General features: G+C 48.5%; 1 protein-coding gene across 8 annotated transcripts in view; it reads left to right on the top strand.

Annotated features, from left to right (window-relative positions):
* Positions 1-11,390: 11,390 nt before the first annotated feature.
* SLC8A3 (solute carrier family 8 member A3) overlaps positions 11,391-24,264 on the top strand; it is a 145,673-nt gene continuing 132,799 nt past the window's right edge. For 3 of the 8 annotated variants that reach the window (XM_078448082.2, XM_060620172.3, XM_060620168.3), the window contains exon 1: positions 11,594-12,365. The gene's annotated coding sequence lies outside the window, so the exon portion shown is untranslated. Of the gene's footprint in view, positions 11,490-11,591; positions 12,366-24,264 lie in introns of those variants that run through there. The other 5 variants (XM_060620175.3, XM_060620171.3, XM_060620169.3 and 2 more) reach the window with 4 other exon arrangements.

Here is a 24,264-nt window from a genome sequence, read left to right as displayed (position 1 = left end):
AGGAAAACATTTGCGTAAACTTGAAGTGGGGAAGCCTTAAAGAAAACAAGGGCCAGAATTCATAGCCCAAACATGGGCATGTTATACATGTAAAAATTAAAACCTTCACATGAGAAAAGGTACTGTAAGGAGCATTTTAAAAGGCAAATAGACTTTGGGAAGGTATTTGCAACATATGTGGCAAATAAGGGGTTTATATCATGAATTATATTGAGAGCTCTTACACATCTGATAACAGAAAAATGGACAAAGGATATACACAAGAGTTTTCAAAGGAGTCTATGCACAGGCCAATAAACACTTTTTAAATACCTTAAATATCTTGGAGTAGAATTAAATACATATTTCACATGGTAGATTGGCAAAAATTGAGAAAGTAGTAATGTATTTGTGAGGTTGGAAAAAAATAGAAACAATATGAATGTCTAGTAACAAGACCGATTTAATAAATATGACACAAATATAGTATGAAATATTATGCAGTTAATTTTTTAAATGCATTTTTAATGCATTGATGTAGTTCTAAGTAAAAAGCAAATTGCAGAATCACGTGTATATGTGATACCATTTTTGTAAAACCAACCCAAACTAATTGTCTTCAGCAACCTCTATATTGGTATACATGAGCATAAAAAAAAAAAATGGAAGAAAACTCATCAGACCTTAACATTAGTTAATTCAATAAAGGAGACATATTGGGGAAGGGGATTTATTAAACTATTCCGTGTGTGTGTGTGTGTGTGTGTGTGTGTGTGTGTGTATTATTTAACTTGATAGAACAAGCATGTATTTCTTTTGTGTTTAAAAAAATAATCAAGTGATGTGCACTTCTGGCTATGGTTTGATGAAAACAGAGCTACCAAGGAAGTAAGGACCTGAAGTATCAAAAAACTAAAGGAATGGAAAGTACTGAGAAGGAAGCTGAAATTCTCTAGTGCTTTACTCCTTGAAGCACCTGCAGACCCACCCATAAACTCTGGTCTACTGAAAAGCTAAGAAGAACGTAGCAACTAAGAGATTGAGATACTAAGTAGAATTTTGAGCAGTCTGATGGGCATAGAGACAAAAAAATTGGAGTTCTGGCTCACTACAGAAGTGAGCCTTGGGAAACAGGGGTGACAGGAAACAGACCGCTGCTCACAACTGCATGGAACAGTCTGGAATAAACTCACGTGCTGACAAGATTAAGATACGTCATCTCTATCCTAACCGCCTACCCAAAAGAAAAGTAATTCCTCTCTAAACAAGCTAATATCCAGAGACTCAAATTGTACACTCAAAATGTGTACAAATCTTCACACATAATGTTAGTATTCAGTAAAAACAAAAATGAAAACAAAAAACAAACCCAGGCATTCCCAGGGACAAGAAAAACAGAAGGTAGGGAGGGAGAGAGAGGGAGAAAGAGGGGAATAGGAGGGAGAGGGGAGGAGAGGGGGAGAGAGGAAGGAGGAAGGGAGGAGAATAAAATCTAGAAATAGACCCACAGGAGATCTAGATACTGGAGGTATCATATCCAGACTTTAAAATAGCCGTGATGAATAGATAACAAGATGGCAATTTTCAGCAAAAACCTAGAATCTATAAAAAAGAAAAAGAGCAGATGGAAATTAGTGAACTGAAAGATAGGGTAGCATAAAATACTAGACTAAAACATAGAGATAAAAAGGAATAGAAAATCCAGATGAGGACATACAAGAAATGTGGGGCATAGTAACACAGTTGAACAGTACTGTAACGAGTTCCAGAAGAAAAGGAGACAGACAACAGGAGAGAAATATTAAAAAAAATTTTTTTAATGTTTCTTTGTTATTGAGAGACAGAGACACAGCATGAGCACGGGAGGGGCAGAGAGAGAGGGAGACACAGGATCTGAAGCAGGCTCCAGGCTCTGAGCTGTCAGCCCAGAGCCTGATGCGGGGCTGGGACTCACGAACGGCAAGATCATGACCTGAGCCGAAGTCAGACATTTAACCGACTACGTCACCCAGGCACCCCCAGAAATATTATTTAAAAGGATAATTACCACATTTCCAAAATCATTTAAGGGCATTAAGTGACACGTTCAAAAATTTCTATAAAATCCAAATAAGATAAACTCAGTGAAAGCCACACCTAGGCACATGATAGTAAAATGGATAAGAACCAAAGAGAAAATTTAAGAGCGACAGAGCAAGATTTATTAGCTGCAGTAAACTGACAACTGACTTCTCAACTTCCTAATTTACATTAAATTTAATAAAGCAAGGGTGCATGTTGTAACCTCTAGGCGAAGGATTAGCAAACGTTTTTGTAAAAGGCCAGATAGGAACTATTTCCCACTTTACAGGTCATACAGCGTCTGTTGCCACCTCTCTGCTGTCGTAGAGCAAAAGCAATTGTAGACAATACATAAATTGGCATGACTGTGTTCCAATTAACTTCTACTTGCAAAGCAGACCATAGGCCACAGACTGTGGCCCACAGGCCACAGATTGCTAAGCTCTGCTCTAGGATAATCATTTAAAAATGATTCAGAGGGGTGTCTGGGTGGCTCAGTTGGTTAAGTGTCCGACTTCGGCTCAGGTCATGATTTCGCAGTTCATGGGTTCGAGCCCCGCGTCAGGCTCTGTGCTGACAGCTTGGAACCTGGAACCTGCTTCATATTCCGTGTCTCCCTCTCTCTCTGCCCCTCCCCCGCTCACACTCTGTCTCTCTCTCAAGAAATAAATAAACATTAAAAAAAAAAAAAAAAAAAAGGATTCGGAGAGTGTGTAAGAAGCTCCACACATCCTCCCTGGGTGTTCTCTGTTCCCATGGCCGTAGGTGACTACCTACGTGCTGATGGCTCCCAATCTGTGTCCAGCCAGACTTGTCTTCTAAGCTTCAGAGATGTCTCTGCAGCCGCCTCTGAGATTTCCTATTTGAACGTCACAACAGGTTCAGCAGGTGCAAAATGACACCTTCCTCCTTGCTCTCCAAATGTGTTTTCCCTTTTGTATTTCCTAAGCGGGTGCAGCCATCCATCTAGCTGCTCAAGCCAGACACCTGGAAGTCGTGCTAGACTCCCCTTCTCTGTCATCTGTTAGTCAATCCGCAAACGAGGCCTGCTTATTCCGCCATGGAAATATTTTCTCTCCAGCAACTCACAGTCTAGCAATAAAACCTTTATAAACAAATCTGGAAAATATGTAAGAGGTAAAAGGATGTGCCGCTGGATATTAGATGAGGGGCTTGATCACTAAATATCAAGCAAATTACTGTAACCTATGGCTAGAAAAGAAAGTGTGTCTAGGAGGAGAGGGCAAAGAGAATGCTTTATTTTTGAATGAAAAACCATTTTTTTTTTACATTTATTCTCTGAGAGACAGAGACAAAGTGTGAGCAGGGGAGGGGTAGAGAGAGAGGGAGACACAGAATCTGAATCAGGCTCCCGGCTCTGAGCTGTCAGCACGGAGGGCCCAACGCAGGGCTCGAACTCACGAACCGCGAGATCATGACCTCACCCGAGGTCAGAGGCTTAACCAACTGAGCCACCCAGATGCCCCAAAGAGAATGCTTTAATGCTGACATGCCATTCTCTTTATTCCACAACTGTCCTCTACCTGCTACTGGCAGGAAGTGCGTCCAAGAGCAGCCCTTTCTTTCCATCCGCCATAGACATTTAGGGAGGCCCATTTGGGTTAGAAGAACACAACAACTCCAAACTTCAAAGGCATGAAAATCAGGAGCTCCTCTTAAAGAGACCTGTTCTCTTGCACAGAAGATGAACTGTTCTTCTATCCCTTTGACCATTCTCAAGGTCATGGTGCAGTGGGAGGGAAGGGAGAAGCTGTGAGCTCTGAACTGAGACAAAGGAACCTGGATGAATGGGAATCCTAACGACCAAGAACACCCTACACGGTTTTGTGAAAAGACAAATTTGCGGAAAACATCCGACAGGGACATTACACGAACAGAAAATTACAGCCCAATCTCTACCGTGAATATAGATACAGAAATCCTTAACAAATTAGAAACAAACCAAATCCATTAATACACATAAAAGGATATTTCACATTAGCAAATGAGTCCATATAATTTACCACTTTAACAGATTAAGGAAAAACTTCATACAGTCATCTCAATAGATATAAAGAAAGCATTTGATAACATTCAATACAAGTTTATGATATTTCAGAAAACCTTAAGAAACTAGGAATTGAAAGGAACTTCCTTAATATAAAGATTTTCTAGAAAGAACATACAGCAAACATCATATTTAATGGGAAAATATTGAACTATGGGAAATATTCTCCACTATTATGGACATATATTATTATTGCAGAAATATATTAATAAAAACATCAAAACTATTATCCATTATTAATGGAACTACATTAAGATAAAGAAAAAAACAGAGAGATTCCCACTATGTCCACTTCTATTTACCATTGTATTTGATATCCTACCCAATGCAAAAATGAGATTTGAAAGGAAGAAATTCGTAAACATGATCATGTATGAGGAAAATGAACAAAGCAAAGTCTGCCACTATTAGAACTAAAAATTTGAGTGCTGTCACTGTATTCAAAGTAAGTGCACAAAAATCAGTTGTATTTTATTTACCATAAAAACAGTGCAACATAAAATTTTGTTTAACAACAAAAAGAAAACAATACCATTTGCCTGGTATAACAAAACCTAAATACCTAGGAATAAATCTAAAGAAATATGTGTGAGACCTATACATTTTAAAACTTTACTGGGAGGGCACCTGGGTGGCTCAGTCATTAAGCATCTGACTTCTGTTCAGGTCATGATCTCATGGTTCATGGGTTCGAGCCCCACGTTGGGCTCTGTGCTGACAGCTTGGAGCCTGGAGCCTCCTTCAGATTCTGTGTCTCCCTCATTCTCTGTGCCTCCCCAGTTCGCACTCTGTGTCTCTCTCTCAGAAATGAATAGGGACACCTGGGTGGCTCAGTCAGTTAAGCTGCTGACTTTGGCTTGGGTCATGATCTCGCGATTCGTGAGCTGGAACCCTGCTCCAGGTGAGTTCAAGCTGCACTTGGGGTGAGCCCTGCTTCTCTCCTTCTCTTCTCCCCACTTCCCCGCTCTCTCCTTCTGTCCCTCCTGGCATTCTCTCTCTGCCTCTCACTTCTGCCCTCTTACTCTCAAACAAATAAAACAAAACATTGCTGGGAGAATGTAAAGACAATGTAAATAAATAGATAGCTAATCCTTGTTCATGAGTCAAAAGACTCAATATTATAAAGATGTAAATTATCTTCAAATTGATCTATAGATTCAGTGCCATCTTAATAAAAATCCGGCAGGCATTTTTGTGAAAATCAATGAACTGATTCTAAAATTTATATGCAATTGCAAATAAATACATATTTGTATGTATACAAGAATAACCGAGATACTCATGAAAAGAATGAAGCGAAAACACTCGCTCTACTAAATAGCAAGATTTCTTATAAGTTACAGAAATTAAGACATATGAGGTACAGAATAGAAAAATAAACCCATAAAACAGAGAGTCCACAAACAGACCCATACATACACCAATACTTGGTTTGTATCAGAAGGTGACATTGCGGGTGAAATGATCTCTTTTCAACAAATTGTCCCGGGTCATTTGTATGTCCACACGGGAAGAAAACGAAATTTCACCCCTTCTTTACGTTAAATCAAAAAAGATATCAAAATCAAAAGCCCTATAAATACAGAGAACCAGCTCGTGGTTGCCAGAGAGGAGGGCAGTGAGGGGAAGGGCAAAAATAGGTGAGGAAGAATGGGAGATCCAGGCTTCCAGTCATGGAATGAATAAGTCACGGGAATAAAAGACACACTGTAGGAAATATAGTCGGTGATATTGTAATAGTGTTATACGGTGACAGATGGTAACTACACTTGTGGGGAGCACAGCATAATGTACACAGAAGTTGAATCATGACGTGGTACACCTGGAACTTATGTTTGTGTCAACTACACTCAAATGAAAACGTTTAAAAAATACAATTCTAGGGGCGCCTGGGTGGCTCAGTCGATTGGGCGGCCGACTTCGGCTCAGGTCATGATCTTGCGGTCCGTGAGTTTGAGCCCCGCGTCGAGCTCTGTGCTGACAGCTCAGAGCCTGGAGCCTGTTTCCGATTCTGTCTCCCTCTCTCTCTCTGACCCTCCCCCGTTCATGCTCTGTCTCTGTTAATAAACAAACGTTAAAAAAAAAAATTAAAAAAAAAAAAACAATTCTAGAAGAATTATAGAGCCAAACTTTAAAGATAAAAATTAAGAATTCTAGAAGATAACATGGAAAAATATCCTGATGACCTTGGACAGACAAAGGATCAGAGAGCACTTAGGATAGAGAAAAAAAAAATGATAACTGTGCTACATGAAAACTAAAAACTTTTAGGGGTACCTGGTTGGCTCAGTCACTTGAGCCTCTGACTGTTGATTTCGGCTCAGGTCATGATCCCAGGGTTGTGGGATCAAGCCCCATAATGGGCTCCCCACTGAGCATGGAGCCTGCTTAAGATTCTCTCTGTCCTTCTGCCCCTCTCCCCTGCTCACACACACACACACACACACACACACTCTCTCTCTCTCTCTCTCTCTCTCTCTTTCTCTAAAATTAAAACAACAAAACTAAAAATTAAAAACTTTTATTCATCAAAAGACACAATGAAGAACATGAAAAGGCAAGCCACAGACTGGGAGGAGATATTTGCAATGCTTGTAATGACAGAGGTCTCATATCCAGAATATATAAAGACCCCTCCTCCACAGGTCAGTAAGACAAAGGCAACCTTATAGAAAAATAAGCCACAGACTCAATCAGACACTTAACAAAAGAGGATATTCAAAAGCGAATGACTGTGTATGAAAAAGTTCCCACTTCAAGAGTCAGTAGGAAAATGTAAATGACAAGCACAATTAAAGGGAAATACACACCTGTTGGAATGGCTAAAATCAAATAGATTGATAATACTAAGCACTGCCAGCAACGTGATGCCGCAATGCTAGGGAGGGGCAGGTGTTAACGGCTACAAACAGCTAAAACCTATCATTATCCATTATAGGTGCATGTTCACGAGCCGTCAAGTCCATTCCGAGGTAAACACCCAGGAGAACCCAGTACACATGTGAACCAAAACACACGTATGAAAATGTGCATAGCAGCATTATTCAAAATAGCCCAAAGATACATATAACTGGAAACAACTTAGATGTCAATCATGACCAGAATAAAAAATTGCACGTGGCGTATTCGTTCAGTGGAAACGCCACGCAAAGACCAGTCACAAACAGTTGCCACACACACTCTGGGTGACCCTTCCAGACATACTGTGAGCGGACACAATAGTACACATTATGCTTCCTTTTGCACAAAATCCCCAAATCACATTAAACTCAGGTAGCGTTTCAGAAGTTAGGAGAGTGGCTACCTTTGAAGACAAGGAAATGCCACTGGGTGGGACCTGAGGAGTACCTAGGACACATAATATTTATTGTTCTGGGTGATGATTCAATGAATTATAATCGCTTTGTGAAAATTCTTTGAGCTTATACTTACGACCTGTGCGCTTGTCTGTATGCGTGTTCTACTTCAGTAGACAATTTCATTAAAGGAAAACTGAAGAAAAATAATTCAGTGAAAGATTCTGGAAATATAAGTTATAAGAAGGTTACAAATTATATAACCCACAGGGAAGAATTAGATCTTACTAAACTACCCTATTGTCAAAAATTCCTTATGAAACTTTTCTCTCTCTGACAGAGCTGCTCCAGGACTTACCTTAAGCTTCAACTTGATTGTCTGCTTCTTCCTCTCCTCAGCTACTCTCAGATTTTCTAGTCCCAGGGCCGCGGAAGGCTGGCACCTGGATACAGCGGTGCCTGAAACTAGCAGAGGTAGAGGCAGCAAAGGCAGGCAGCGCTGTTCCTTGCGATGTGCCGCCAACTTGTGGAGCCCTGGGGCGTCACGATAAATAATGGGGCATAAGAGAGAATCCACATGGCAGGCTCTCAATATTCACCATCTGCCCCATTGGGCTGCCAGCCCCTGGAGAAAGAAGGGCATCACCGCCTCCTGCATCGACATGGCTCCCTTCCCCTCCCCTTTTGAGTTCTCACTCCACTGCCACTTTCTCAATGAAGCTTCCAGGACAAACTCCCCAAGCCGCTTCAGTTAAGAAGCCAAACAGTGTCCCTTCCTTCCCTCAGCAGTCCCTTACCCTTCTCCTCTGCTTTGTTTTTTTCTCCACTGCCCCGTGTATTGTGTTCATTCATTTTTATCATCTGTCTCTTCCTTGAGAATGTAGGTTCTATGAGGGCAGGGATTTTTACCTTCACTATCCATAGCTGTGTCCCCAGCACTTAGAATAGTATCTGGCACATCGAAGGTGTTCCACAAATATTTACGGAGTGAAAAAACACACACAAAAGTGTATAGCACAGTGTCATAGTGTGCATTCAGTAAAAGCTGGTCTCCTTCCCCCCAGCCTTTTTTTTAATTCTAAAAGTCAGGTTGTTTCAAGCTTCCAAATAACCTCAGGTAACTCCTTAAAGTTGGAATATAGCAAACACACATAGAATCAGCCAGAATACTTGGATTCTGAATTCGTCTGCTCTGGCTGCCATAACAAAATACCACAGGCTGGGTGGCTCAAACAACGGAAATATGTTTTCTCCCTCGCCGGAGGCTACAAGTCCAAGATCAAGGTGTCAGAAGGTTTTGATTTCTGCCGAAGCCTCTCTCTCGACTTGCAGATGGCTGCTTCCTGGCGTGTCTTCACGTGGTCTTCCCTCCCCGTCTGTGTCCTAATCTCCTTTTCTTATAAGAATGTCAGTCATTCCATCAGGACCCACCCTCATGACCTCATTTAACTAACTACCTCTTCACCTCACGTTCTGAAGCGCAGGAGGTTTACCAGTTCGACCTACACATTTGGGGGTGGGGGTGGGGGTGACCCTTCAGCCCGTAACAGTTTAGTCCTTGCTGAGCCACTGAATCCTCACATCAACCCCATGAGGTGGATGTTATTGTTATTATTACTTCTTCCATGGAACTGGTGAGGACACAGAGGCTCAGAAGGGAGGGCTGGGTTTTGTTCGCTTTGGTGTACCTAGAGGTCAGATAAACCCACACGCATCGCTCTGCCTACAGCAGTGGGTGAACGTGTGACGCTTCCCTCACCTCCTACCTTTCTACGCAGTCACACCCTGCCACAGGTGACAAGAAGAGGAGGCTCCTGGCAGTTTGTGGGTAGTTCTAAAAAAAGGACAAGACCCATTCTGTCTGTATTGTTGCCGTTGTTGTTTCAGTGAATGGGTCATGTTCCTCGAAGAAAGAGCAAGAGCTAGAAACACACAAAGAGAAGAAAACTCTAGAACAAGCAACACTAATCTCCAGGGACAGAAAGCAGATCAATGGTTGCTTGGGGGTGGGGGTGGGGGTGGGGAGGAGGGAGAACTGCAAAGGAGCTAGAAGCCTTCAGGGGGGAGATGTAAACATTCTGTATCTTGATTGCAGTTGTTGTCCTTGTATGTACTGTTGTCAAAATCCATCAACGTGTAAACTTAAAACAGGTGAATTTTTTTGTATGTAAATTATGCCTCCACACGTTTGATTTCAATAGAAAAGTAAACCAGTAGGCATCTCACCACGCAAAGACAACCACCATTACCATTTTGGTATGTTTATGCTGCTGGGGCGTGCGTGCGCACACACACACACACACACACACACACACACACACACACTCCATGTTCTGTTTTTTCTTCTTTCTCAATAACATATCATGAAAACCTTTCCATGTCAGTACGTGGAATGCTGCACTGGCATTTTTATAATGGTAGAATACATCATTCCATAACATGATCGACTTCAACCAATTCTGGGGGAAAAATTAAGATGTTTCCAATTTTTCACTATTCTAAACACTACCATGAATATCCTTGTAAGTATTTGAGCACACCCTTAACTATTGCCCTAGAATAAATTTCTCCCAGTAAAATTACTGAGTCAAAAGAAGTTCACATTTTTTAAGGAATTTGATATATCTTTCAAAAGTGCCCTCCCCTAAAAGCTACACCAATTTATGCGCCCGCTGGCCATCTCTTGGTCTTGACTGTGGACAGATCAACATTGTGGATCTCCATGGAAACAGACACAAAGAAAATCCCACCAGTGACATACCCTAAAATCCTCAAACTTTAGAAATTATTGAAACCCTACAGAGTCAGTGTCTCAGCCCTAACCACCGAACTCCCGGGCCATGAAGGTGCAGGGCTGAGATCACAAGGCTCAGTTAGGAGCACCTCCGGGACTCAACTCAGGGTGGAAGCCACCCATGATGTGCTGAAGGAGCACTGAGTCAAGGGCTCAGAAAAGAACTCAAGTCGTCCTAGGCTCAGACATTTTCTAACTCCTATGCTCACTTGTCTCTTTGGACCAATCTTGTTCTAGAACTCAGGGGAGCTGGGGATCCTGGGAGTTGCACATACTGCTGTGGTTATCATTGAAAACTCTAGTTGGTTCCACCTTATTCCAATCCTTGGCTCTGCTGTTCGTGGCCTGGGGATGGTTATTTGGCCTCTCCAAGGCTCAATTTCCTCAACAGAAACGTGGAGTTAATAATTCTACTTATCTCACAGAGTTTCACGAGGATGACATAAAATAATGCAATCAGATTCATTAGCAAGGCGCCTGGCCTTAAGGAGGTGCTGATACTTGCTAAGTATCATTCTTTTGGCCCCTCGTACTTGCTTCCGGCTGCAGAGGCCTGAGGTGAACAACTTCCCACCTTTCTGTTCCGCCCCAGCACCCCTACTGCTGTCTCTCCAAAGGCCCAGCCAGCCACCAAGCTCGTTTTAGATCTGCCTAATGGCCACCGATAAACTAGATGAAACCTCATTCTTAGGGGAGGCCTGGCCATCCCTCCTGCCTCCAGGACCACGCCTGACAAATATAGAAGAAATTACAGGCATCCGATTTCAGGCTGCGTGTGTACATTTTGTCTGAGCCAAGCCCCAAACCCTACTTCTGCTGCTGCATCAAAAGACCATGTCTCCTCCAGGCTCCAGGCCCAGGGTAGGCAGCAATTTGGGACGCAGCCCCCTCTTATTTTTAGCCTTAAAAACCCAAAAGCCAACATACCAGCGCTCACCCAAGCGTCTCGCACAAGCTGTTGTTTGATTTGGGTTGAGAAAATGACAGAGTTCTGCACCAAGAACAGAAGGGGGAAAAAAAAAAAAAAAAAAAAAAAAAGGGGAAAAAGGGAGTTTTCTTTTCCCTCCCCTGCCAACCTCCATCCCCCCCTCAACTCCTCCCTTAGGCCTGGGTGGACCCTGCCTGGGTAATCGTCCCCTGCTATATTTAAAAACCACAGATGTGTTGGTGGAGACTTCATTTCGGAATTGCAGGCGGCGTCTCCTGAGGACAAGGGGAAAGCCGGTGCCGCGCGCCCGCCTGGCCGCCCTCCCCGCCCGCCGCCCGGAGCCCCGGACTCCGCGGAATCCAGGTCAGGACGCGCCGCCGTGTCGGGAGTGCCGCCGGCCGGGAGGCGCCCGGGCGCCGGGCTCCGGCGATTGGGTGGGTGGCCGCGGGCGAGGGCTTCCGCCCGCGTTCGGCCCCCCGGGGGCCCTCGGGCCGCGAGGCGCAGGTCCACTCGCCCGCGGCTGCTCGGGGCGCTATCTGAAAATCCCCCTCGGCGCGCGAGGATAAATATGCGCGGCTTGTCATTCGGTGCGGCTCCCTGGCTCCCAGCTGATAGGGTGACGTTCGGTTGGGAGGCTTGGAGATTGGCTTTTTGATTTGGCTTCTTGCTGCAGCTTAATGGGCAAAGCTCGCGGCTCGCCCAGAAACCAGCCCCTCCGCGCGAACCCTCCGCGCGGCGAGGCCGACACGTCCCCCGCGGTGACGGCGTGCCAGGCGGAGAGCCGGCGCGCGCCCAGCCCCGGGAAAGCCCCGGCGACGCGGCCGCGAGCCGGGGTCCCTCGGAGCCGCCAGGGCGCGCCGGGCCGCCCGCCTTCCCGCCCCTCCCGGCAGGGATCCCCCCGCTGCCGGCGGCCGGGACTCCGGGCCTCCCCGGCTCAGTTCCCGAGCCCGCGCCCCGGCCCGGGCTCCTCCGGGGGTCCTCGGCAGGGGGGGTCTCCCCGCTCCTCTCCAGGCCCCCTGCCCTGGCCGCAGCCCGCGCGCCCCGCCGAAGGCTGCGAGCCCACGAGCCCCGCGGGCGGCGGCGGCGGCCGACTGACATGCCCCGGACGCGGCTGCGGCCGGCGGGCAGCCCGCGGGGGCGATGAGCCGCTGCGGCCGCTGAGCAGCCGGGCGGCGGGGCGTCGCGCACCTTCCTCTCCCCCTCGCTTGGCCACTCCGCTCCGGAGACCGAGAGGAAACGGTGAGTAATGGGGTGAGCCTCCTGCCCTTCCCCCTCGGCGGGCGGCCGAGGCTGGGGGGTTGGGGTGCCCCCCCCCTCCCCGGAGGGCTCTCGCTTGGGAATGCTTGTGTTAATTAAGTTATTTCTCAAGATCATTCATACGGGCTGCCTTCCTGTGGGTTTTAGTGCCTGGAGAGGTGGGGGGAGGGTGCCCCGGAAAGTGAACGTTTTGTCTGCGGAGCCCGGGGTGGGGGTGGTATTGTGGCAGAGTGTCTGGTGGGGGGGGGGGGTCGGGGGTGGGGGGGCAGAACGAGACGCCGGGGCATGTGTGTGCACTCGGGCGGCGGGTGCACAGCGTGGGGACCGAATGCTGCGGCGCGGGCCGGCTGCGTGTGTGCCCGTGTGCCGGCCGTGCCGGGGCGTGCGGCGCTCCCGGGGCCGTGAGTGCCCGCCGGGGTCGGGGGCTAGGAGCCGAGAGCGGTCCCCCGCGGCGCGCGCCCGCGGCCCCACACGCACGCGCGCGCCCAACCCCGGGACTCCGCGGCCGCGGGTCGGGAACCGCAGCCCCGGCGCACCGGCCCGCCGCGGCCAAGGGGGCGGGGAGAGAGAGGGCTTCTCCGGTCCTGGGCCTTCCCGACCGCGGGGGTCTGGGCGGTCCGCGGCCAGGTGTAGAGAAGGGAGGTGTGTAACTATCCCCCCCCCCCAACACACACACACACACACACACACACACACACACGCGCGCACACACCACACGCACGCACACAGGCCCTCTTTCGGAGGCTAGCGCTGCTCTGCAGACCCTGCCTGACCTGCTCCGAGGACCTGAGCCACTGGGGGAGATGTAGAAAGCGATTTGCTCCGGGGGTGGGGGGTGGGAAGCAGTATTTCGTCTTTATTCAGTGTGTTTTATTTTTAACCGTGGAGGGAGTGGGGGGGGGGTTTAAATAGAACAAATGCCTTTAATGCAGTGCCATAAATTTACCCGCTTGCTGCCCGCCTCTCTCTCTCTCTCTCACTCTCACTCACTCACTCGCTGGTCTTTTCTAGCGACTGTAAAACAAACCCTGAACGTTTGGTGGTTGGGGCTCCTGGGCAGAGGGTAGAAATTGGGGCAGTTCCTCAGAAGGGCAGGCAGCGAGGCTCCGAGCCCCATGATGGTCAAGAAACACCCGAGACTGGGGAGTTGTGGGTACGTGATGGGCGAGCAGCCGGCCTGCTGGTGGGGCACCGAAAGGGAACCCTCAGGGCCTCTAGCGACCTCGTGACTTGCGGCCGCGTGTGATTAATCTTCCACAGCTGTTGTGCCCCATCCACTTGAGCCGAGCGCTTGTTTACCTCGATTTTCAAATATAGCTGCTGCGCCATGCTCTTCCTGAAATAGGGGGACCCGTGCACTCTTGGGGTGCTGGCCTTCCGCCGGCCCTTCTTTGTGCCGGCCTCCCAAGTTGGAGAGGAACCTGCGTTCTTGTGCCTTGCACCTCCTCGCCCCAGGATGATTGATCCCAGAGCTGAGGGTGACTTGGTGGGGGCTGATCACCCCAGCTTACCATCTACAAGTCCTACCCGCAGCCCCCGCCCACAGGTCCACTTCCTAGCCTTTTCCTTTAAATAAAATACAGGTATTGGGCTGAGAAGAAGCAGATGGAGTGTAAAGAAATGAACTTGGCTGAAGTCCTTCTTGAGCTTGATGGAGATAGGAAGGCTGTTCATGCAGTTTTCTGTACCCAGAATGCTTTATTGTTCTTCCAGCACCCCTAAACTCCAACCCTATTCTTGTCTCATGTACTCCTCTTCCACCTCCAGCTCTTAGTTCATTGGTTACTTCTTCCAGGAAGCCTTCCAGACCTTCTCTGACTGGGCCAGCCTCTCTATACATTCATAACCTGAACCTATTATTTTGAAGTCTCTTAAAGATGCACATTAAATTTACTTACGTGATTGAGTAATGCTTGTCACACCTCTAGACAGGAAGCTGCATGAAGAGAGGGAACATGGCTCGTGTTTATTCACATCGTAACCCCAAGACTTCACACTGTGCCTGGCATGCTGTAGGCACTCAGTAAATGCTGGATGAACGAATGAACTTGAAGAGCCAAGTTATCCCTCCTCTCCGCTCCTGGTCCTCTGATCTCCACTTTGGTGTCTCTTGTACTTGCCTTCCGTGGTCTCCTGATCAGAGAAAAGAGAACAAGGATAACAAACTCACCCTGTAAAAAAAACATTTCCTTCCTTTAGGCTCCTTCCTGGGCTGGAACCCTGAAGCTGGGGGAGTGTGTTCTTGCCCCATCCCTGCCCTGTCCCTGAGCCAGTCTTTGGGCATAGTTGCTGGTATTGTCCATGGTAGTCACTGGGGCATTGTTCCCTGGTCCATCCCTGCTCCCAATCTGGATTTGGGGAAATGGGTCACACGTCTTGGCTTCCCTTTAAGCTACCAAGGTTAGGTGAGAAGAGAGGGCAACCCCCTTCTCACTCAAGCCTGGGGGTTTTGCCTAGAGGTTCAGATATTTGGTGAAGTTCCGAAATATATCAGTCTCCGAAAGGAAAAAGCACTCATTTATTCAATTAGTTATTTATTCAGTAAGTATTCAACGACAGCCTACTCTGCCAGCCATTTGCCTGGTACAGAGGCAAATAAAATAGAATGGTCCTTTTCCTCATAAACACACATTCATTCCAGCAGGGATCATCAACTAGTTAGCTGCAGTTACCGTATAAAGTGATTGCTTTCAGTGGAAGGTAAATCCTGGGTCTAGTGGAAGCATGTAGGGAGATCAGCTCTTCTGGGGGCTTAAGGAGGACTTCTAGGGACAGCCATCCCACAAAGAAAGGATGGGTAGGGGTTGGCTTTGGTGAGAGCAGAGAAGGGAGTGGGGAGAAAGTGTTATGACCCAGGGGATCCATATGCAAAGGCCTAACACGGATAATGGCTCTTCCAAATGACTGAAGACAGAGGGTACAATTCTGGGAGAGGGGTTTGGAGGACCCTAGGGGCCAAACCTTGAAGGGCTTGTACTCCATGCTAAGGAATTTCACTGTTTCCAGTGGGGGCTTTAGGAAGGTTGTTAGCACTGAAGTGCCTGCTCAGATTTGCATTTGGGAAGATATGTTGAGACTGGAATGTAGGGAGAGAGACCAAGGCAGGGAGTTGGGAAGCCTCAGTAGAAACTCAGTAGAAACTCTTGGGCATCTTCTGGGTGGCCTGTGAGGGAGGGGTATGGGTTCCTCATTCTGTTTTAGCCCACAAGCCGGAGCTGCTCTTCTAGGAAGACATTCCCCCATTTTCTTCAATGAGATTGGCTTGTGTTTGCTTGTCTGTGTTTTGTATGGGCACTCTAAACCCCACACTGACAAGGCGCCCTAGGGAAAAGAGAAGGAAAAGTGGCTCCAGCAGATGTAAAACACACTTCCTCGTCTACTGAGCTGCAAAGCCAGGTGATCTGCCAAAGACCTGAGATCTCTGAGGTCTGGAAGGGTAAGGAGGATTCAGATCCGTATTTGGATCCATAGAGACTATTGAGCAAGATGTTTAGATAGAGAGAATCACAAGTATATGCATATGTACGTGTGTATGTATATGTGTCGTTTTTGATAACGTGGAGAGTGAATAAAGACTAATTCCAGAATCAAACATATTTGCGGATGGTATACAGAATCACGTCTACCAAAACAGCAGCTCTGTTTCATCCTGGATGAAATGTACTGCTTTGATACTTGCCATGACAAATCATGCCTCCCTGGTCGTATGCAGGGGCGCTGGTTCGTGGGGGGCCTGGATCCCGAAGTGGGACTGGAAACTGAAATCCTGCCCTGGCTTCCCTGTGGTCGTTTCTGAAACCATTTGAGAAGAGAGGCCCCTAGAGTCGGGCACTGCTACGCTCGTCCTACAGATTGAAGGCAGGCAGTGTGCACTTGGTCAGCATTCTTCCTTTGCACCCGGACCTGCCCACTTCGTTCCTCACCTGCCCTGCCACTAGTCTCGGAGGAGAAAAGGTCTCCCTTCCTCTCCTGCACGGGGCCTGGCGGCCGCCCCTGCGCTGCCTTCATCAGCTTGCCTTGTGCACTTTCTCCTCCATACTGGATCCCCTCCCTCCAACTCTTAGAATGCTCAGCAAGCGCCATCTGGAAAAGAATGTCCCTCATCCAATTCCTACCCCTTCCTGCTCCCTTTCCAGCCAGCTTTCACCAAACTCTTGAAATTTTAGAGTAAACATCTGTCTCCCGTCTCGTCACCTCACTCATTCACTTAGCCCCATGCTTTCCCACTTTTCAGTACCCTCTGCTCGACTGCCGTCCGCCGAGGACTTCTCACTTCCCCAGATATAGGAACTCGTTTCTGATCTCTTTCCCCGCCATCAGGTAAGATCGACAGTTCCTTCTAGACAACTCGCCCCTCTTGGCTTCCACCACACTGAGCTCTCCAGGACCCTCAGTTCTCTAGGCGGCCCCCTTGCTCTTCCTCTCCAGGGGTCTCTCCTCCCTCGCGTTCCCCTCCCCCACTGGCCCTCGGCAGTCTCCCTCAGTGGTTGATGCCGTGATGGTGGCTCCCCATCACTGTAGCTCTCCACGCCCAGTGTCTTGTTTCCAGCCACTTGCACGGTATCTCTGACAAGGTGCTACCTCAGCGTCTCAAACCGAGTTTCTGCTAAACTGAAATTGGCTTTGTCCTTAGAAGCTACTTCTCTTGACTTCCCACTTTCTGTTGATGGCACCATCCGACTTCCAGTCACCTTGGCTCAAAATCCCCAAGTTTATCTTTGACTCCTCTGCCTTATTTGCCTGAGTATTGCTAGTGTCCGAGAAGTCCCTCCCCATCTTCTCTATCCCTACCACCCGCACCTGAGTACATCTGATAAGCTCTTACGAAATAGTAACGGTACCGGCGATAGTTACTGTTCTAGGAGTTTACCACCTGACAGATACTCGGTTGCCAAATGCTTGACTTTGATTTTCCCATTCAGTCCTTACCATACCCCGTGAAGTAGTGACTGTTATTGTTAAACTACATAAAATAGTTTCCTGACGCCTTCCCAGCTTCACCCTCCAATTCGTATTAAGACTGGTACAGGATCGGAGCGCCTGGGTGGCTCGGTAGGTTGAGCGGCCGACTTCGGCTCGGGTCGCGATCTCGCAGTGTGTGAGTTCGAGCCCTGCGTTGGGCTCTGTGCTGACAGCTCAGAGGCCTGGAGCCTGCTTCGGATTCTGTGTCTCCCGGTCTCTCTACCCCTCCCCTGCTCACGCTCTGTGTCTCTCTATCTCTCAATAATAAGTAAACGTTAAAAAAAAAAAAAAAAAGACTGGTACAAGAACCCCCTCCTAAAACACCCTTCTGGGCCTGCCGTTTTTCTACACAGAAACCCTGAGGGGCCTCCTGTGTTTGGCCACTGTCCACCTGCCTGTACTCAAGGCTCTCCACTGCCTGGTTCGCCACTGCACGTGAAGCTTCTCGCCCCACAGTTCCTATGTGGGCACCTCAGTAAACCTGTCCTTTCCTCTTCTGTGCCTTTGTTCATGGCTTCCTTCTCACCTGTTCCTCAGTGTTCCATTCCAGTGCCTCTTCCTGATGGGAAGGCTTCAGCGGAGAGCAGTCCCTTCCTCTGGATTTTAACACCGCATCTGCGGACATGCTGAAATGCAGGTGTTTTGTTTTGTTTTTCCAGGTGGCTTCCCACCCCTCTTGGACCACGTGCTTTTTCTCTCTGTCACATGCTGCAGTGGGCGTTTCAACGAATAAGGAAGGAGTGAATAAATGAATAACCTCCCTTACTTTTGAGGGGTCAGGAAAGGGGATCTGTCCCATTTATCATAAAAGAAGCCAGTGGTGAAGTCCCCGGTGTGTCTGTTATCTCACTGGGTTTCTAGAGATCAGCATGGCCAGCCAACTCAACTCTCTGGATGTGTGGCCTACACCGGGCCCCGAGCTGGTTGAGTGTCCTGATGGCCTTCGGCTGGCACTCCTGCATGGAGTCCCCTCCCCCTACAACACTGCGGGGCATTCACAGAATGACCAGTAATGCTCTAGACCCCAAATGCTCCTGCACCGCACCCCGCTTCCTTTTCCGTCCAGGAAGGCTGTGTCTGGAGCCACGCAGACTCTGCTGAGGGTCTTTGTGGGACTGCTCTGCTCGGGAGCTTTCCAGAGGCTCTGGCCACCCCCTGCCACACCAGCGTCCTCTCTCCCCTATGACACTGGAAGAGCTGAGTTGAGCCTGTGCCTTCTGGCCCCTCAGGAGGAAGCAGTGGGGGAGTCGGCTTCGAGGGGAATCGTGACAGGAGTGGGGAGAGAGCACAGCTGACCCCCCTCCCATCCTCGGAGTCTGCCCCTGGCACCTTCTTGTTGAAGGAGACCCAGAGTACCCTAGAGCTGATGGTACAAGAGAACCCCCAGCCGTGGCTCAGAGAGATGATTTTGACTGCTCGCCAGAGCCCCTTTGTTCTCCATTCAGGCAATGATATGATTTAATTCCATATTTCAACATTTGAAAATTAGGAGAAATTAAATGGCATTAAAATAAATCAGGCTCCTGGAGAACGAGCCGGGGAAAAGGTACATAAAGGCAGCTAATCACCAGCTTCCCCTTGGTGCGTAGGCAGCAGGGCAGAGGGGTGGCATTCCTCTCTCCGTGGGCAACCCCAAAAGATAGATCACGGGTGGCTTTCTCTGGGGAACAGAGAGAGGGAGGAGCAATACCCCCTCCAGCCGCCCTGGGCTTCTCACTCCCTTGACCCAGCCCTGGCAGGAGAGGTTTTCTCTTGGTCCTTCCTGAAATGACTAAACTCCTGGAGGCTTCGTGGAAGGAGCCCTCGGGGAGCCGGAGGACCAAGGTTTGCTTCCGGCTCCCTTATTAATTGGCATAGAGATTCTTGGCAATTACCTGAGCCCACACGGTTTCCTCATCTGTATGAGCGATCTCACAAAAGGATTACGTGACACCAGGTGAGCGTGGAGGCCTTTGTAAACCGTTGGCATGTAGTGTTGGTTTAAGATCTGTAGAGCGAATGATGCACCCCACGTGTTGCTTATTGTTATGCTACACACTGTGGGATAAGGTGCCAACGGGGGGGGGGGCCGTGGCGCAGAGAAGAAATCGTGTTTAGGGATAGCCCCAGAACTGCCGTCCAAACACTGTGTGCTCTTGTTCTTTTGAAGGAAGGAAACGGACTGCCCTGTGCGGCCAGTGGCTTTTAACCGTTTACCTCTCTACCCTCCAGCTTCCCAGGAGGTTTGAAGCCCCCCTCGTTGGTGCCTCTTTCCCGTATTTGCTCAGTTCTGCAGAGGCAGCATTGATCCTCTCAGCAAACACGACGCTCACTCGGCCGGGCGCCGGCCGAGGCCCTGAAGATGCTGTCAGCAAGAAGGCGAACAAGAGGGACAGGTTTCCGGCTACCGTGGGGTTTATAGTCTATGATAAACCAGTAGACAGACTAACAGAAACAATGATGATTTCAGCAGGTGATCGTGCTGTAAAGAAAACGAACCATGGTGTTCCAGAGAGTGCCGGCAGGGACGCTGGGACCCCCTTTGGATAAGGCGAGGAGGGGAAGAGCCTCTGAGAAGCTGGCATCTGAGACCTGAATGATATGAAACAGTGACCCATGGGGATCTTTAGGGTAAGGGTGTTCGAAGCAGGGAGAACAGTAAATGCAAAGGTCTTAGGGCAGGTGCGCGCCTGATGTGCTCTAGAAACCTCAGAGAACACCGCCTTCGCTACAGGGGAGTACGCAGGCAGCAAAACAGAGTGGCAGGAGGGAAGGGCAGTAAGTTAGAAGGTGAAGGCAGAAAGGGGGTGAGGAGTTCTGCAGGGAGAGAAGGTTGCGAGGGATGGCGTGGTCTGATTGAGGTTTTAAAAAGACACTTTGGGCCGTTTTGTGGAAAGTAGACTACAAGAGAAGGGGCAAGATCGGCAGCTACGGCGGGAGTGCAGGCGAGAGGTCTAATAGCGAATCTCCAGTAGCTAGAACAGAACGTGGCACGTTATGGGCAGTACGTTCGGGAACACAAACCCGGGCCGAACCAAAAACCTGCAGCTGTGATGGGCACACAGAGACTCTTCTCACGAACCACGAGCAGAGTCAGGCTTTTCTTGGAGTCACTCTAGGATTTGAGTTCCTCCCAATGTTTTGGATCTTTAAAAAATACTTCTAATTTTTCTAGCTGGCAGTATTTCACAGGGGCAATGTGCTCATGAGTTTGTTTTCTCGTCTGTGACACTGCACGCTCATTCGAGACAGACGTGAGAAATCCCACTCCGCCCGCTCTGTGATGTTCTCAGCCAGTGTACGCAAATCCCCAAATCCTTTGCTCGCATTTGGATCCTGATCTTGGGAGCTTTTCTCTGCTGTCCTCCATGGCAGGGACCAGACCTGCTTCATCGCTGCGTCTCCAGAGTTTATCACAGTCTGGATGATCGAATGAGCAAATGGCGATGACGGTGACCAGACTAGGGAGCACCCCCATGCTTTGGTTGAATTCCAGGGCCCTCCTGCTCCCTTCCTGGAGAGTCCAGGACCCTCGCTGGCCTCATTTGCTACAGGATGTCCCTAACACAAAATGTGTATCTCAGTTCAGTGGTTTTGTGTTGATTCCTTTGGCCTCTGTGCCTTTGGGCACTGTGGAGATCCCTGACGCGGGAGGAGCTCTGCAGGGCCCTGGGGAGGAAGAGGGTGTCTGATGTGGTTTGGTTTTTGCTGTGCCTCATTTATATTCTTTCACCAGCCTCCTCTTTTCAGTTGGTCTCCAGAACGCATTGATTCTACTTTTTTTTTTTTTTTAATGTTTGTTTATTTTTGAGAGACAGAGAGAGCACGAGCAGGGGAGGGACAGAGAGAGGGAGACACAGAATCCGAAGCAGGCTCCAGGCTCCGAGCTGTCAGCACAGAGCCCGACACGGGGCTCGAACCCACGGTCATGAGATCATGACCTGAGCCGAAGTCGGACGCCTAGTGGACTGAGCCACCCAGGCGCCCCAGAACGTATTGATTCTACTTTAAAGAGCTCACAGGTCCACACCTTCCACCACAGGCCCGCTCTCACTGCCTTGCTTCGGGTTCTGCCCCCCTCATACTCAGATGCCTTGGGAGACTCTGGACTCGTCTTCCTGCCTCCCGTCTTTCCTTGCTTCTGTTCATCTACCTGGTTTCCCCGCTGTCTTCGTGCTAGGCCTCCTATCCCGAGGAAAAACATCAGTCTTGTCCCTCCTGTGATTGAAACACTTTCAGCGGTTCCCCGTTGCCGCCGGGATAATGCTCTAATTCCTCGGCCGGGTGTACAAGGCCTTTTGCGAACGATTTCTTGCTTATCTCTGCAGCTTTGCCCCGGTGCCCGGTTCCTTCAGCCACACTGCTCACCCTCATTCAGGCTGCCGTGCTCGTTAGCACAGGCTTTCTATTTCTTTGAGAAACACTGGCTTCCACCCAGTTAATTCCTGTTCCTTCTTCAAATCCTACATCTCAAGTGGCCTGGTTCATGAATCTGGCCCTGATGATTCCGGGCACAGCATGAGGCCTCCCTTCCTCCGTGCTCTCTTGGCACATTGCACAGGCTTCCAAATCTAGTACTTGTTTTGTTGTAATTATTTGGTTTTCTGTCACTGGCCTCAAGTGAAGTGGGTGCTCCTCACAGGGGATTATTTTTTGTTCATACTACTCAGACTTGAAAAACCGTGCTCACAGCATCCCCGACAGATGGGATGCTTCATATGAACACTGCCAAGAGTGGGAGAAATCACTGGATCTTCTGCTTTCTATTTTCGCACAATTATTCAATGTATCTATTCATTCAGTAAATAGATACTGAGTAACTACTATATGCCAGGCACTGATATAGGCACTGAGGATATAGAAATACCAAAGGGATAAAAATTCCCACCCTCTAGGAAATTTTATTCTAATTTTTCGGAGTGTGCAAAGACAAAAAAAAAAAAAAAACAAAACAAAACGAGGTGGGCACAAATCAGAGTAATTTTCATAACTCTGTGAAAGTCAGCCCATGGCACGCCGACTGGGTTTCATAAAAAATGCATGCATGCGTGAATGAAAGAATAAATGAATGAGCAAGCTAAGAGACCATGAGGAAACAAGTGTGGACAAGCCAACTAAGCCATCGTCGCTGAAAGGGAAAATAACTAGAAATCTGTCCTGCTGGCAGTGGAAGAGCAGCGTCATTTTTTCCTATGAAAATGGGAGGGACCTCTGGATCTTTTCTGTTTCCTCAGTAAACGTGTAAACCAAGCAGACGGCAGGTTTCGGGAGACACAGAGGGAAAGTCTGCTTGGATGGGTAGGCAATCCTTGGCAAGGTGTGAAGGCAAGAGTCCAGGAGTGTGGGGTATCTGTCCGGGACACAGAAAGACTTTGTGCTACCCATTGTATGTCACAGCTCACTATACACTAAGAGTTCTTCTCCTGGTCCAAAGAAAGTCTCTCATGGTCGGAATCCCTAAGACACAAATGTCATGGTCAGGCTGCATTCCTGTCTTCTCTTCCAGGATTTTCAGCCTTGGTTGTACCTCAAAATCAGGCAAGGAAATTTTAAGGCACTTCAATATATAGGACTCCCAGAGAGTCCAGAACGTAGGTTTGGAGCTGGATCCAGGTGTCTGTATGTTTTTAGAGCTCCAGAGTTATTCTAATGCACATCCTTCTTCAGCATGTGGTCCTAGTTCCATCATTGCCTCCAGCTCGGTGGGGGCTGGGGGGTGACTTAAAGGCAGATGCAGATCCAGCAGGGGGAGAAACAGAATTTCGGAGGGCAAAGCCTTTCCTCTTCCCACGTCTCCGGCCCACTCTCATTGTTTATGACATCCTAGACCTGCCAGAGACTTGCAGAGGGCAAAAACCTCTGGCTTCTACAGAGTCCGGTAAACCTTAGAATCATAGAATCAATGAGCCCTTGAGTCGTAGAATTTTAGGCAGAGAGGCAGAGAGGATGTCAGAGGTCACGTCCAACCTCTTTGTCCTATCAGTAGAGTTTCACTGAGTGTGACCACTTGTCCTAAAACAGAAAAGTAAAAAAATAAGGCTTCCCAATATAGAGTTGAGGTCCCTCAGGGAGTTTCCATGAGGGTGTAGAAGGTGGAGGAAGAGGGTGTTGTCGGGGAAGGTTTTCCAAAGGAGGTCGAGGGTTCTGGGACCCGAGGTTCTTGACTTATGGGCTCCAGATTCCTACCCTACTTTTCCACCATCCCTCTCATCCCCTGGGGTTGGAAAGCACATTTGGGCATTGGACATACCAAATTTCATAGCCTAGTTGTGCTCATCTAGTGGACTTTGGGTGGGTTATTAATCTTTGAGCCCAAATCCTCTCATTTCTAAATTTTTAAAAAATTATATATGTTATTTTTGAGAGAGTGAGCAGGGAAGGGGCAGAAAGGTGGGGAGAAGAGAGGATTTGAAGCGGGCTCTGTGCTGACAGCAGAGAGCCCGACATGGGGCTCGAACTCACGAACTGTGAGATCATTACCTGAGCCGAAGCTGGATGCTTACCCAGCTGAGCCACCTAGGCGCCCCTAAATCCCCCCATTTCTAACACAGATAATAATACGTGTCTTATCGTGGGGTGCTTGGGTATGAAATAGCAGCCATAAAAGCACTTAATGCAGTTCTGGCCATAGAGCTGGTCCTTGATGGATAGATACGATTATTGTTTTTGTTGTCATTTTTAAGATGGTGTGTGCAAAGCATGAGGTGCGTAGGGCCTGCTGGTGCCCTACTCCCCCCGGGGAGGCTGCCACTTCTGGTGCAACGGCACCGAGGAGAACGTCAGCAGGGTCCCATGGGGTTTCCTGTGGTTTGGATGTTATTACGAATTTGACGGTCGTCAGGGAAGGCAAATACGACAAGCTCAGGAGATCGGAGAAGCAAGAACGGTGAGATGCCATGCCACGTACTACTGCGAGGTTCTCTCTGTCATGAAGCCGTGC

This window comes from Panthera onca, chromosome B3 (genome assembly GCF_046562875.1).
Source record: "Panthera onca isolate mPanOnc1 chromosome B3, mPanOnc1 haplotype 2, whole genome shotgun sequence".
Lineage (NCBI taxonomy): Eukaryota > Metazoa > Chordata > Mammalia > Carnivora > Felidae > Panthera > Panthera onca.
The sequence above is the reverse complement of the archived record's forward strand: the minus strand, read 5'-3'. Positions and strand labels throughout refer to the sequence as shown.